The sequence below is a fragment of the Scylla paramamosain genome, chromosome 24, assembly GCF_035594125.1.
Source record: "Scylla paramamosain isolate STU-SP2022 chromosome 24, ASM3559412v1, whole genome shotgun sequence".
Lineage (NCBI taxonomy): Eukaryota > Metazoa > Arthropoda > Malacostraca > Decapoda > Portunidae > Scylla > Scylla paramamosain.
The window spans coordinates 2,920,168-2,935,000 of record NC_087174.1 but is presented as its reverse complement, the minus strand read 5'-3'; positions in this window follow the sequence as shown (position 1 = coordinate 2,935,000).

Sequence of the window (14,833 nt, the reverse complement as noted above, 5' to 3'; positions counted from 1 at the left end):
TAAAGAAAGAAAAGAGATGGAGGCACGGAAATTTTACTTAATATATGAAAGGAGGAAAGTCACGACGGAGGGAAAAAAAAAATACAAAATACATGACAGAGGAAATTGGAATCTGAATAAAAACAAAGGAAGATTCGAAGGGAAATAAATGTGAGAGAAGGAAAAGATTTATAGAGGAGTGTAATAAACAATGAAGAGGGGATGGACGGAAGGCATTTGGGAAGGAAAGAAACAAAGAAAGCGAGAAGAATGATATAATATAGAGGAAATATTTTTTTCTCACTTCCTAAACAAAATAAAGATACATGACTCTCTCTCTCTCTCTCTCTCTCTCTCTCTCTCTCTCTCTCTCTCTCTCTCACCAGACTTGGATTAGAGAAGAAAATGGGATTAAGAGTTAAGAAAGAAAGCAACTAATATGAGAGAGAGAGAGAGAGAGAGAGAGAGAGAGAGAGAGAGAGAGAGAGAGAGAGAGAGAGAGAGAGAGAGAGAGAGAGAGAGAGGAAAACTAAGAGCATGAGGAAATTAATCACGTGCTGGAAACTCTTGGCAGTACTTGGTGGTGGTGGTGGTGGTGGTGGTAGTGGTGGTGGTGGTGGTGGTGGTGGTGGAAAAGTTTGTAATAAAGTAACAATATCAACACCATCTGTACAAAAATACAGGGCAACCCACACACTTCCTTGTTTACTTCTTGTTCTTCTTCTTATTATTATTACTGAAGATTTTCCTGAACACCTCAAAATGTAAGTTTACACACACAATTTACACAGGAATGGGAAATAAAAACTACTAAGGTAATTCCCCCCTCTCTCTCTCTCTCTCTCTCTCTCTCTCTCTCTCTCTCTCTCTCTCTCTCTCTCTCTCTCTCTTAGCCTTCTTCGCTATTCTTTGCTAAATGTCATCTCATCATCTCCTTCTCATCCTTCTCCTCTCTAATCTTTTATTCGAGCATGCTCCTCCTACGCAGAGAGAGAGAGAGAGAGAGAGAGAGAGAGAGAGAGAGAGAGAGAGAGAGAGAGAGAGAGAGAGAGAGGGTATCATGCCTGTGGACAATATTCTCAAGTGTACGAGTTAAACTTTGTACTGTCACATTGGTTTATCGTGTCTGTCAATACTAAAGAGAGAGAGAGAGAGAGAGAGAGAGAGAGAGAGAGAGAGAGAGAGAGAGAGAGAGAGAGAGAGAGAGAGAGAGAGAGAGAGAGAGAGAGAGAGAGAGAGAGAGAGAGAGAGAGAGAGAGAGATAACAGATGTAAGAAAAACACAATATCTGAAGAGCTAAATAGTAGTAATGCTTTTCACCCCCCCCAAAAAAAAAGAAAAAAGAAAGGAAAAAAAGAAGAGAAACACTAAAAAGGAAAAGAATAACAATGCAAGGAGATAATGAATGCAATGGGAAAATATGCGAAATTCGTGCACGCTGCCAGGAGGAAATTTTTAAAAGCAAAAGAGAAAGAAAATAATGTCAAAAATAAAAAAGAAGAAAAAAATCTGCTGGGTTCTCTCTCTCTCTCTCTCTCTCTCTCTCTCTCTCTCTCTCTCTCTCTCTCTCTCTCTCTCTCTCTCTCTTTTAGTCATGCTCCTTCTTCACTCCTGACTTCACTTCCTCCTTCCTCTTCCTCCTCCTCCTCCTCCTCCTATTATCTTTCCCCTTCTTCCTCTCTCCTTTCCCCTCCTCTCCCTACAACTCTCTACAAACTTTCCCTCTGCCTCCTTCTCTTCCTCTCTCCCCTCCTGTCTTTCCCCTACCGCAAACTCCTCCACGGCCTTCCCTTTCTCCCCTCTTTCTATGCCTCACTTCTCCACTCTCTCTCTCTCCCTCTCTCTCTCTCCCTCCTCTCGTCACACTCCCTTCCCCTCTCCCTCAGAGCAAAAGTACCAAAACATACCCCATTTATCTCCCTCCCCCTCGCCTTTAGTCCCACCTCCGTTCGTCTTGAAGCACTCCCTCCCCTCCTTCTCTCCCCTCTCACACCTCTCCAGGTAATTGAAGCCTGTAGGAATATTTAACAAAGTCGAAAAGATGTTGTTTAGTGTATGACTTTCGCTCTTACGGTCCTTTACGTAAGACTCGTGAACGGCTAGGGTAAAAAAAATAGGGTGTTTTGGGATAAAAATATGTATGTTGGGGTAAAATTTAACTTTGCAGAGAGAGAGAGAGAGAGAGAGAGAGAGAGAGAGAGAGAGAGAGAGAGAGAGAGAGAGAGAGAGAGAGAGAGAGAGAGTTTATGTATGCGTGGTATGTTTCTGTGATGATGTTTGTGTGTGTGTGTGTGTGTGTGTGTGTGTGTGTGTGTGTGTGTGTGTGTGTGTGTGTGTGTGTGTGTGTGTGTGTGTGTGTGTGTAGAAATGTATGCAAACGAGTATAAATTATGTCTAAAAGTAAAAAAAATGTATAAAGTGTAAGTAAAAATAATATAAAGAAAAGGATAAGTCTATTTTCTGTCTGTATGTATGCATGTACTGTATGTATATGCTGTGTGTATGTATGTATGTATGTATGTATGTATGTTTGTCCGTCTATATGAGTATTTGTCAATGCCAATATTTGTCTACAACTCTCTCTCTCTCTCTCTCTCTCTCTCTCTCTCTCTCTCTCTCTCTCTCTCTCTCTCTCTCTCTCTCTCTCTCTCTCTCTCTCTTCCAGGTCCTTAATGTGGGGAGGGTGAGGGGGGAGACCTGGCAAGCGGATCCTCTGATGGACGGCTAATGAAGCACCCACATCGAGAGGAAGAGAGGCGAGGACGGCAGAGAGAGGGGGAAGAGAGAGAGAAGGAAGGAGAGATGGGGAGGAGGGAGGGGAAGAGAGGGAGAAGGAAGGAGAGATGGGGAGGAGGGAGAAAGGAGACGGGAAAGATGAAAAAAAGTACGAGGTGAGAAGGAGGAAAAAAAGAAATAATGCAATGCAGATGCTAAAGAAGAGGAAGGGTAGACAGAAGAGCGTGGGAAAAAAACGAGATTGGTGAGAATGAGGGAGAAAGGGAGAGATGAGAGGGAAGAAAGTAAGATGGAGGAGAGATGCGATTAAAGGAAGAAAATGGTGATAAAAGGTTGAAAGACAGATAAGTGTAGAGAGAGAGAGAGAGAGAGAGAGAGAGAGAGAGAGAGAGAGAGAGAGAGAGAGAGAGAGAGAGAGAGAGAGAGAGAGAGAGAGAGAGAGAGAGAGAGATTCTTGTTGATTTACCTGGGGACGAACACATACACACACACACACACACACACACACACACACACACACACACACACACACACACACACACACACACACAAAGAGAAAGTCACATACAAAATTTTTCATTACAACCCAAAAAAACAAATACGAAAAAAAAGTAATGTGCTATATATATATATATATATATATATATATATATATATATATATATATATATATATATATATATATATATATATATATATATATATATAGGTAGGTACAAACAACACCCCACTCATTTCACCCCCTCCACACACACACACACACACACACACACACACACACACACACAGAGAACACAGGGGACTCAAATCCTCGCGTCCCATCAAACTAACGCGCTAACGAGAGAGAAACAGAAAGAGACGGGCTGATAGTTCTAGCAAAAGCAACATTTACAAAGCTAACTTCCCGCCTAATGCAATCAAGTTCGTAGATTAAATGAATTCGTCACACAGCGAGAGACAGTCAGGATGAGAGAGAGAGAGAGAGGGGGGGGAGGAAGAGGGAGAGAGAGGGAGAGGGAGAGAGGGAGAGGGAGAGACGATGAGAAAGGAAAGTTGGAGGGTAAAGAGAGGAGGAACGGTACAAAGAAGGGGACGAGAGAGAGAGAGAGAGAGAGAGAGAGAGAGAGAGAGAGAGAGAGAGAGAGAGAGAGAGAGAGAGAGAGAGAGAGAGAGAGAGAGAGAGAGAGAGAGACTGAGATGAATGATGCAAGGCAGTGAAGAAAACACAAAAGATGGAAGAAAGAAGGAAAGAGAGAGGAGGGAGCGAGGTGAAGGAAAAAAATGGAAAGAAGGAATGGAGCCAGACAGACGAAGACGAAGGCAATGAAGGAGGAAAAAAGGGAGAGCAAAGCCTGACGTAATGGAACCCGATCCCTTTTTCCCTTTTGCTGTGATTCTCTCCTTTGCCAAATCCCCTTTTCCCTCGCCTCAATCCCTTTCCATTCTCTTCTACTTCCCTTCTACCTACTCTTCCAAGCATGCCCTTTATATAACTCATTAAACCCTATTTCTTTATTTGGTCTATACAATGCCAAGCGCCCTTTAGTTTCCTACACTGTATTTTCCTTGAATTGCATAGTATCTTCCCTTTCTGAGTTACGTTCCTTTCAAAACTACATGATTCCTTTTTTTTTTTTATCACTTTGTTGTGAGTCTTTCCAGTGGCAAGCTCCCTTTTCTCCCTCTTTATCGCATTACCTTTACTTTCAATGGTCTTTTTTTCTCTTCTCTATTGTGTCTATCATTAGTCAATAACATATGACTTCTTTTCACCACCGGGACTATTATTTCCTTTCCCTCTCATCGAAATAACCTGTTTCTGCATTGTATTTTCCTTTTCCCTGTCAACTTGTCACTCTACCTTGCCTGTCACGCTATACCTTAACCATTTCTCACTAAACTCCTTTTCCCCTTTTTCTTGTCATGTCCCCTTTCTGTTTTTTTGATACTTTTCCTTCTCTGTTGTACTTTCTTCCCTTCCAAGCTATTTCCTTATTCGTTATTCTTTATATCCCTTTTTTTCTCCCTTTGCCTTTTTCTTTTTCCTTTATAGCATTCCTCTTTCATTCCTTATCACAAAGACCATAAGAACCTTTCTGTTTTACGTTATTTTTTTTTATCTTCTTTCTTCTGCCTCATTATTTCCTTAACATAATTCATCAAACCATATTTCTCCCTTGGCCTTTTCCCTTATCGCATTTCTTTTCCATTCTATGCTACTTTCTTCTTTCTTGTCAGCCTGTCACGCTCCCCTGCTCGTCACGCCGTGGTCTCCTCTCCTCTTGTACTCTGGGGGAAGTGAGGCAAGGTATCATCACGGAAGGCACCAAATTAATGAACCAATTCACAATATTCTTTCGCTGGGCAGTTTTGGGCCAGATTAGTATTATACTCGTACATAAGTGGCCATTTTTTTTATTAGTATTTGCTCGTTATTACATTCTATCACGGAAGAATCTCATAAAATACTCTTTTTCTCCCCTCAGGGTTTAGTAAAAGGGAAGCGATTAAGGGAAGGGAAGGGAAGGGAGGGGCGTGGGGAGGATGCGTTGTTGCATATTGCCTTCTTTTTTTCTGAGTGTGTGCGCGATAAAACGTCGAAAAATATTGCAAAGTAGTGAGATAAATTACGAATATCCAGTGGAAAAAAAAAAAAGCGGAAGAATGGCATATTATTACATTTTGAAAGGAAAGGACACACTGAGGAGGCAAAAAAAAAAAAAACATTAAAAAAATACTTCTATCACCAGTAAAATGCATTAAAAACACCCATTGCATGAGAAATACATAAAAAAACACTCTTTACTTGTGAAATACATAAAAAAAAACATCTATTACCTGTCAATTACATAAAAAAAACCTATTACTTGTAAAATTAATTAAAAAAACACTCATTACCTACAAAAATAAGTTACAATTTTGTTTACGCATCACACTTCCAGGAGAGAGAGAGAGAGAGAGAGAGAGAGAGAGAGAGAGAGAGAGAGAGAGAGAGAGAGAGAGAGAGAGAGAGAGAGAGACGCAGGTACATACTTCACCTAATAGTGTTTATTATTGCATTCTTTACAGGTAGATGGATCTGCGGAGCGAAGCATAAAGCACCACGTAACTTTATATGAAAATTCTAGGCTTGTGATTAAATGCTGAGGGTGAAATCAATTAAAGTAAGAAAGAAAAAAAGTGAGAGAGAAAGAGAGAGAAATAATAATAAAAAGTACGTACCGGGCGCGGGAAAAGGTGTGGCCATTATTGCATTCCCGAGAGAGAGAGAGAGAGAGAGAGAGAGAGAGAGAGAGAGAGAGAGAGAGAGAGAGAGAGAGAGAGAGAGAGAGAGAGAATGAATCCTACATCCCTTCAATCCTTTCTTTAGTCCTTTACTGTTCCATTAATTTAAATCATGTATAACTTTCTCTACCTTTCTCACAAAAGAAAAATAATAATAATTAACAAACACTTTATATATACACGACACATCATAAATATCTATCGATTACTTTATTTTATTATCATCATTATTTATTTCTTCTATCTCTCACCCTCGCTTGCTTCATCCCAGGGCGCGTGGAGTTGCAAGCTAAACACGAGGAGCCTCCAAATTTGATCAAACAAATATGCGAGGCTTCAAATTCCATATTGGGCCAGAGCCTCTCCGCAGATCGGTGGACGGGCAGGGACATGCGTGTGTTTGCGGCGCGTTTTGTGGATTGCACCAAATATTCTGACGAGGATGTTGTCAGCAGGAGGCCTTAGGGAGAGGGATGATGAACGGAGAGGAGAGGAGAGGAGAGAGAATAGGAGAGAGGAGGAGAGGAGAGGAGAGAAGAAAAGAGAGGATAGGAGAGAGAAGGAGAGAGAGGAAAGGAATGGGCAGGAGAAGAGAGGAATAATGGAGGAAAGGGAGGGAAGAGAAAAGACGAGAGGAGAGAAGACGACAGGAAAGAAGAGGAATAATGAACGTGCAAAAGAGGAGAGGAAAGGAGCGGAGAGGAAAAACCAGCGTGGGAAGAGACGAGAGGGAGAGAAGGAGGCGCCCGGTGATGAAAAACAGGAAGCATTGAGTGAAGTGGAAAGAGTGAAGCGAAATTCCCAAATTGTATCGAAATTGAATGGTTGAGATGAACGAAATATGGGAAGGAAAGTGAAGAAACATGAAAGTAAATATATAGATACATTAAAGTGATATAAGGAATGGGATGCCAGGCACTTAGTATATGAATAAATAAATAAATAAATAAATAAATAAATAAGTCAAGATAAATAAATAAATAAGTCAAGATAAATAAATAAATAGACAATAGCGAGAGGAACAAAAAAAACAAGTAATAATGTAAAGAAAATGAAGAAGTAATAATGTAAAGAACGAAAAAAAGAAGAAAAAAAAGGAAAAGGAAAAAAAAACAGAAGCCATCATCATGAACAACAACAACAACAACAACAACAACAACAACAACAACAACAACATCAACAACATCAACAAAAGAAAAGAAGAAACCGCACATTATCACCACCACCACCACCATCACCTCCACCACCACCACAAACTAACCCAAACCAAACCAGAACACATTATTTTCAAGACACCCTTCGCTCCTCAAAAATCACACCATTTGAACACCCACGAAAAATTAATAATAAAAAAACTCTCCCCCATCAGAAGCTGCAGTGACGGGCCATCCAGGTGAGGGGTCCTACCTGGGCGTCAGGGTGAATTAATGATAGCTCACCTGAGTTCACCTGCTGGCCGAGATGGGAGGCTGATCAATGGCTTCAATGGGACCCGCCATGTGAGGGGAGAGAGAGAGAGAGAGAGAGAGAGAGAGAGAGAGAGAGAGAGAGAGAGAGAGAGAGAGAGAGAGAGAGAGAGAGAGAGAGAGAGAGAGAGAGAGAGAGAGAGAGAGAGAGAGAGAGAGGAGAGGGAAAAGAGAGAGGAGAAAGTGAGGGGGAGAACGAAAAGAGTAAGAATGAGAGAGGAGATGAAATGTGATGGTGAGGGGAGGGTCAAGGTTGCATGTGTGTGTGTGTGTGTGTGTGTGTGTGTGTGTGTGTGTGTGTGTAGGTGCGCTAGGTATGTGCAGACAAAAAGAGAACTTGAGTGTCTTTTCTTGCCTTTGGTCACCTGTCGATCTTCCCACACCACCCACACACCTATGGCGAGGCGGGGAGGGGGCGAGGAGGTGAGGGGGAGAAGCGAGGCGTGACCCAACAAGGATGTGAGAGGAGGGGAAGGAGGGGGAGGAGGAGGAGGAGTGGCTGCCAACGGGGCGGCCTCACAGTGTCTGGCTGGACGTGGAAGCGAGAGGGCGGCACTACAACGCCCTCCTGCCTTCCCTCAGCTTCCTGGACTCTTCTTCGCGGCGACCCTCAGTGACGCCCCTCCGCGCCTCCCCAGGGCCTTCGTGTACCGTCTGCCTCCCTCCCTCCTGAGTGTCACGCAAAGCCCCTTAGACAGTGCCCCGCCAAGTGGATTTATACGCGTTTTTTACCAGGCTGATCCGTAACTTTTCAAGCACTCCGGATATTGGTGCGAGGTAACGAACGAAAAATTGCTGATAAGTGAACCGGAGTTGGTGTTTTTCTTTTTCTTCGACTTGTTTTTTTTGGTTTTTGTCTTCTTCACCACACCCGGATCTCGTTTTCTGTTTTAAGTGATTCTGTTCCGCCTCGTTAATGTTCGTTGTTTATTTTCTTCATTTCACGGTGCTCCGAGGAAACGGTTTTACTTTTTCTTATCATTACTGTTTCGACTGGAGAGTTTGTGTTTGCCTGGTTTGTTTCCTTCCTACTCTTGTTGCAGGAAATTGCTCCACATTTAATCTTTCCCTGGTTTCTTCAAAGTATGGGATTATTACGCGTGTGTGTGTGTGTGTGTGTGTGTGTGTGTGTGTGTGTGTGTGTGTGTGTGTGTGTGTGTGTGTGTGTGTGTGTGTGTGTTATTCATCTATTTTTTCTTACTTGTCTCAGCTTTAAGATATATCAACTTAAGATTTAAAAGAAACAAAAGCAACGAAACCAAAATAAACCAACAATATTTGCCAAAAAAAAAAAAAAGAGCAATCTGGATACTCTGAGGAACAATTATGCTGGTGGTAATGAACGTGATGAAGATGAAGACGATGATGATGATGATAATGATGATGATAATGATGATGATAATGATGACTATGAATATGATGCAAGGAGAGAAATTATCATTACCTTCATGATTATATCCCAAAATTAATAAAGTTTGATTGTTTTGCATACTTGTCTGTCTGTCTGTGTGTGTGTCTGTCTATCTGCCTGATTGTCACACACACACACACACACACACACACACACACACACACAATTACCAACCATTTATTAAACTGTTTCGTTTGTTTATACATTTTTAGTAATATTTTTACCCCCATTTACTCAGTTTTTCTTTTTTTTTTTTTTTTTATAGCCATTTTCATTGCCACTGCTGTTACCGTGTGGAGGTGAACGAAAACCAAAACAAGAGCGAGTGGTGAAGTTTGAAGCGGGTTTTGGGCACCGAGCGAAACTAAGTGGAAGAAAATATATGTGTTATTGAATCGACTGCATCTCCTATTGTTCCCAGGCAGAGAGGACGGAAGGATGATCAAGGCAGCGCCACAGAGCGATAAGTAAAGAGCAAAAGATAACACGCCAAGAGGGGGCAATACAAACACAGACCTTGCAAAGAGATAGCCGAATACAATTAAGAAGTCTTGCTCTGAGTCTTCTCTTATCTCTTTGCTGCATTCTGCTTTCTCTTAAGTTTTCTCTGTCCCTCTCTTTCTTCCTCTCTCTCTCTCTCTCTCTCTCTCTCTCTACTACTCTCCGTTTGTTTTTCTTTTCCTTTATTTCTGTTTCGTTGCTTGTGTCCCTATCTTCTCTCTCTCTCTCTCTCTCTCTCTCTCTCTCTCTCTCTCTCTCTCTCTCTCTCTCTCTCATAACCATATCTTTCAGTTTTCATACAGATTTTTACTCAAATTTCTCTGACTCCTTTGACTTCGCTTCTCTTCCTCCATTTCTTCCTATTCGTGTGTAAATATTTCTCTTCCGCGAGTGACCTTGTAGACACTTATCCTCTCTCTCCCTCTTTATCTTGTCTTTCTTTCTGGCCGTCTCTCATACAATAAATCCCAAAGAGACTCGGTTATAGTGAGACGACCTACACAACACGGACATAATGCGGGTTCAAGGGTCACAGTGCGCTGGTATAATAAACAATATGACCCCAAAAGACACCACGAGAACCCTTACTGCAGTTACCCTAAGGTCTTCTGAAGAGTTACCACCACCATCACAACCGCCACCACCACTGCCAGCACTTCCTCCTCTCCCACCTGTCAAAATCAACCTCCACATTCACCTCCACTTCCACCTGCAGCTTTTCATCGTCCTAGTTCTCGTCCTCGCGTCCTCGGCTAATGGTAAGTACTGGCAATAATGACGGCAATGTGTGTAAGAGTGAAGTACGTAGGTAGCTGGAACAACAAAGGTCAATGATCTTGCTCAACCGCGTGTGTAATTTTTCACCCTAGTGCATCTCTGTTTGTCCGACCGTGTTTGTGTGTTTGTTGAAAGCTTTGCGGGTAAGTTTGCATTTGTCAGGAAGAGGGAGGGGGTGTGTTTGTGTATGTGTATCATGGGGAGGGATCATGTGTGCGTTTGGGGCATGAGGGAGAGTGCCATGAGGGAGCTATGACGGTGACACTACATTATACCCCTCTATAAAACAAAGCAATGGAGAAACAGGTAGTGAAAGAGGTATCAGGGACGGGAGAAATGAGAATGCCATTACATTATACCCATCGCAAAAATCATAGAAATTAGAGGGTATGAGGGAGCGCTATGAGGGTGAAACGACATTATATCCCGCGGTAAAGACGAAGAAATAGAGGGACAAATACTAAGAGAGGTATCAAGGACGGGAGAAATGACGGTAACACTGCATTTCGTCCAATAGTAAAACCGACGAAAGGAGTAATAAGCTTCAGTCAATAGTGATACATGGGTTATTACTCGTGTCTTCGTGTCTCTGTGTGTCTATTTGTTGCCTCTATTCCTGGACGACCCGAGGGAAGGCAGGGCTCCTCTCCCGCCTTCTCACCTCCCACTGCGCCTTACCGTGACCTCCAGCCTCATGTTACTCACCAGCCTCGGCCTTAATGGTGCGGCTCTCTCTCCTCCTCCCTCCTTCTCCCTCTCTCTCTCTCTCTTTCTCTCCTGTTCATCACTGTTTTATACATTTATACGTCAAGGCTCGTCTGCAGTGAAATTTACACAGGTACTAATAACAATCTAGGTGTTAATTCGGGTACGGTTTGTAAAGTCACGTTCACTTCTCAATGGGCCATTTTTATAAAGTTCCGGTGAATATGTTCCTCTTTTTTAGGTGTTGTTGGGCCGTTCTGCCGCGTAAGAGCTTATGGTCACGCTCCGGAGGGGTTCGAACGTGGGGGTGGTGATCACTTAGCCGTCACCTCAGCCAGCTCAGCCTCTAGCCATCGATCCTCCCAGTGTTCCTTTGTTTGGTGTACCGGTGCTTTAGTGTGTGATGCGCCCCTGCCCCCAGTTTTTTTTGTTTTGTTTTGTTCCTCGCTTCCTTGGTTGGGTAATAGCGAGGTCTGACTGCAGATTCTTGTGGTGATGTGTGGAGTGGATGTGGAAATTGGTGGTGGTAGTAGTGATGATGATGGTTCTACTGCTATTGGTATTGCTAGTACATATTACTACTACTACTACTACTACTACTACTACTCTACTATACATTATAAACGACCTCTTATTTAAGGAAGGGTACTGAGACGGGAAGTGTAGTCTGTTTATCATACGAAATTCCAGTGACCAGAACTTTGGCGCTGCTTCGTGTTCGCTTTCATTATTCACGATTTTTCTGATCTTTATTTAACAAGAACGCGTGCGCGGAGGAACTGTTTTACTTCCGGTTAACGTATTTGTGATTTAAACGCCTCTGGAATTTCAGATTATCAGATTTAGTTTATTATTCCGTCAGTGACTTTGTTCCTCGCTGACAGAAGAAAATGTTAACTTTAGGTGATAAACACGTCATTCTGCTGCTGCTGCTCCTACTGCTGCTGCTGCTACTACTACTACTACCTCTACAACTATTACTGGTGCTATTACTTCTACCTCTACGAATAGTGATGGTGGTGGTGGTAGTGGCGGTGTTGCTGCCGCTGCTACTACTACTGCTACTACAAGAACAACAACAACTATAACTACGACTACTACTACTACTAATAATAATACTACTACTTTTTCTACAACAACTAATACAACAACAACAATAACTACTACTACACTAATATTACTATCTCCACAACTATTACTGCTACTATTACTATTACTACTACCACTACTACCACTACTGCCACCACCACTGCTACTGCTGACAGGGAACACAGAGGCAACACACGCCAGACTCACGTATTATCTCAGCTGGGCTGACGCGAGGCACGGGATTCAGAGTGGACAGGTGAAAAAGTCTTGACCAATTTAATTAATGGAGAATCAAGTAAATGGAACGCCCCTGAACGTTTTAAGCAAATGATGATGCAACAGGAGAAATGAATGAATAAATAATAATGTTTCCATCAGCGTCAGTGGAGATGAATAGAAAAAAAAATATTACTGTAATTAGCATGAATAAAATAGACGAGCAAACTGATACTGGAATTAATGAATAAATAAAAAGATTAATGAATGAACATGCGCTAAAAATTCAACTTCATGCATTTCTACTATCCAGATGAGAAAAAGAATGTATATAATAGAAAAAAAAAATTAAATTGTGGTTATCTCAAAAAGCTATAAAGAAAAAAATATGCATAAAAAAGTGAAGCTAATGCACTTGAACTGAAAGCTTCGAAACGAGAACATTTGAAGCTTCACTCTGGAAATTGCAAAAATAATAAAGGGAAAGAAGGAAAAAAAAAAGAGGGGAAGGGGGAAATAAAGAGAGAGAGAGAGAAGAAAAGCAATCTCATTCCCTTTCTTTCCCCTTCCCTTTCCCTTCCCCATCTCCCACTACTCCCCCCCCCCATACCGCCCTCTTGTTAGGCGCAGCTTTGAGGATACACCTTCTCGTGACCAAGAAGGAAAACTGCCAGACGGGAAAAAAAAAAAAAAATCAAGAAAAGAAAACGTGAGGTATACCAACGTTGCCCTCTTTGTTTTAAGCACAATTCTGAAACATCTTTTTTACACGTTTATTATTAATTTTCTTATTCTTAAACCCATTTTTATATGCGGTTCCTCTTTTTTTTTCTTTCTTTTAAGCTTCTTTCATTATTCGCATTTTCATTTATTCACGTTAACTTGGGCGATTTTGTGGGCTAAGTAAGGGAAAATGAGCCTGGGGGATTTTCTCGTTGAATAGGGACAGTTTAATCCCTTCATTGTTCTTCCCTTGGTCCTCCTCCTCCTCTTCTTTCTCATTGACCTCCCCCTTCTCCTTCTCCTCCGCCTCCTCCTCTCACTCCTTCTCCTCCCACTCTTTCTTGCCTTTCTAACTTGTCAATATATTCAGATTACAATTTATCCTCCTCCCATCTCCCTCTCCCTCTCTCATCTCATCTCAGTAGTTCTCAAATGCCTCCACAGTTTCACCCTCACTCATTCATTATGTAATCTACTTCCCCTTCCTCTCTCCCTTAGCAGTGGTGTAATCCCAGCGATCCTTTTACACTTTTCTCTACATCACACGTCCTTGCGTTACTTCATTACACGTACCTAGTAAATTCCAAAGGATGCTTCCCCCTCGTGTGGTTGCTAAGACATCTCATATCACGCGGTATTTTCAGTCTGACAACAATATCATCTCCCTTTTATCAGTTCAGGGTTTTTTTTTTTTTTTATTCATTTAGATTAAGTTTTAAAGGATGTGTAGCTGCTGTTATAGTATTGTAGGAATGATGGGATGCTTATACTCTTAATACAGTTCCAGTTACTTCCTTCCTTCTGTCCATTCCCAGCTTGCAGTAAATCCCTCAGTTGCTTTCTTCCCCTTATCTGGTTTCTAGGAATGTAGGAATTATTAAATGTTTTTCCACTTTCACAAGAGGATGCCAGCTGGTTTCTCCCTTCTCTCAGTCCATTCCCAGTTGAAGTAAGTTATAATTTTTCTCAGATTTCCTCAATTCTCAGGAAACTGTCAAGTATGTTGCCATCCTTGCTAAGAATGTAGGAATCGCAGGATGTTCGTAATCTTATGACATTAACTTCCTTCCTTCCTTCTTTCCTTCTTTCTTTGCTTCCTTCCATTCCCATTTCGAATATGTCCTTTACTAACTCTTACCCCAGTTTATCTCCTTCATTGTGCAGTATCCAGAACATATTTAGTAGAATATTTCAAATCTTATGACACTTACGTTCATCCTTCCTTCTATTTCCAGTTCAAATAGATCCTAGTTTCACTTTTCATTATCATTATTATCATTATTATTATTATTTTTTTTAGTTAAAGTCGGATTCTTCATCTTTGGACACTAAGTAAGCCACTGACCTAATATAACTCCAGGATGAGACTCAGCTAAACGTTCTTCCAGTTTCTATAATCAATCTTCATTACCAAGGATGAAATATAGAAGAGTATAGTTCCTTACTGACATGGCCTATTCCTCCTCCTCCTCTTCCTCCTTCTCCTTCTCATCTTCGTCCTTGTCCTCCTCCTCCACCTCGTGACAGCTGATTAGGAAGCAATAACCTTAACTGCGGAGTGTAGGATTCCATGATGACGTACATAATCTCTCTCTCTCTCTCTCTCTCTCTCTCTCTCTCTCTCTCTCTCTCTCTCTCTCTCTCTCTCTCTCTCTCTCTGAAAGAAGACAAAGAGAAGAAAGAAGAAGCGTGATAGAAGGAGACAGACAATCAGTCACACCAAATACACACACACACACACACACACACACACACACACTCCTATGTCACATCATGTATATATCTATGTAACAGAGAGAGACTGAGCGAGAGAGAGAGAGAGAGAGAGAGAGAGAGAGAGAGAGAGAGAGAGAGAGAGAGAGAGAGAGAGAGAGAGAGAGAGAGAGAGAGAGAGAGAGAGAGAGAGAGAGAGAGAGATACACGGGGAAGAGGAAGATGAGGCGAG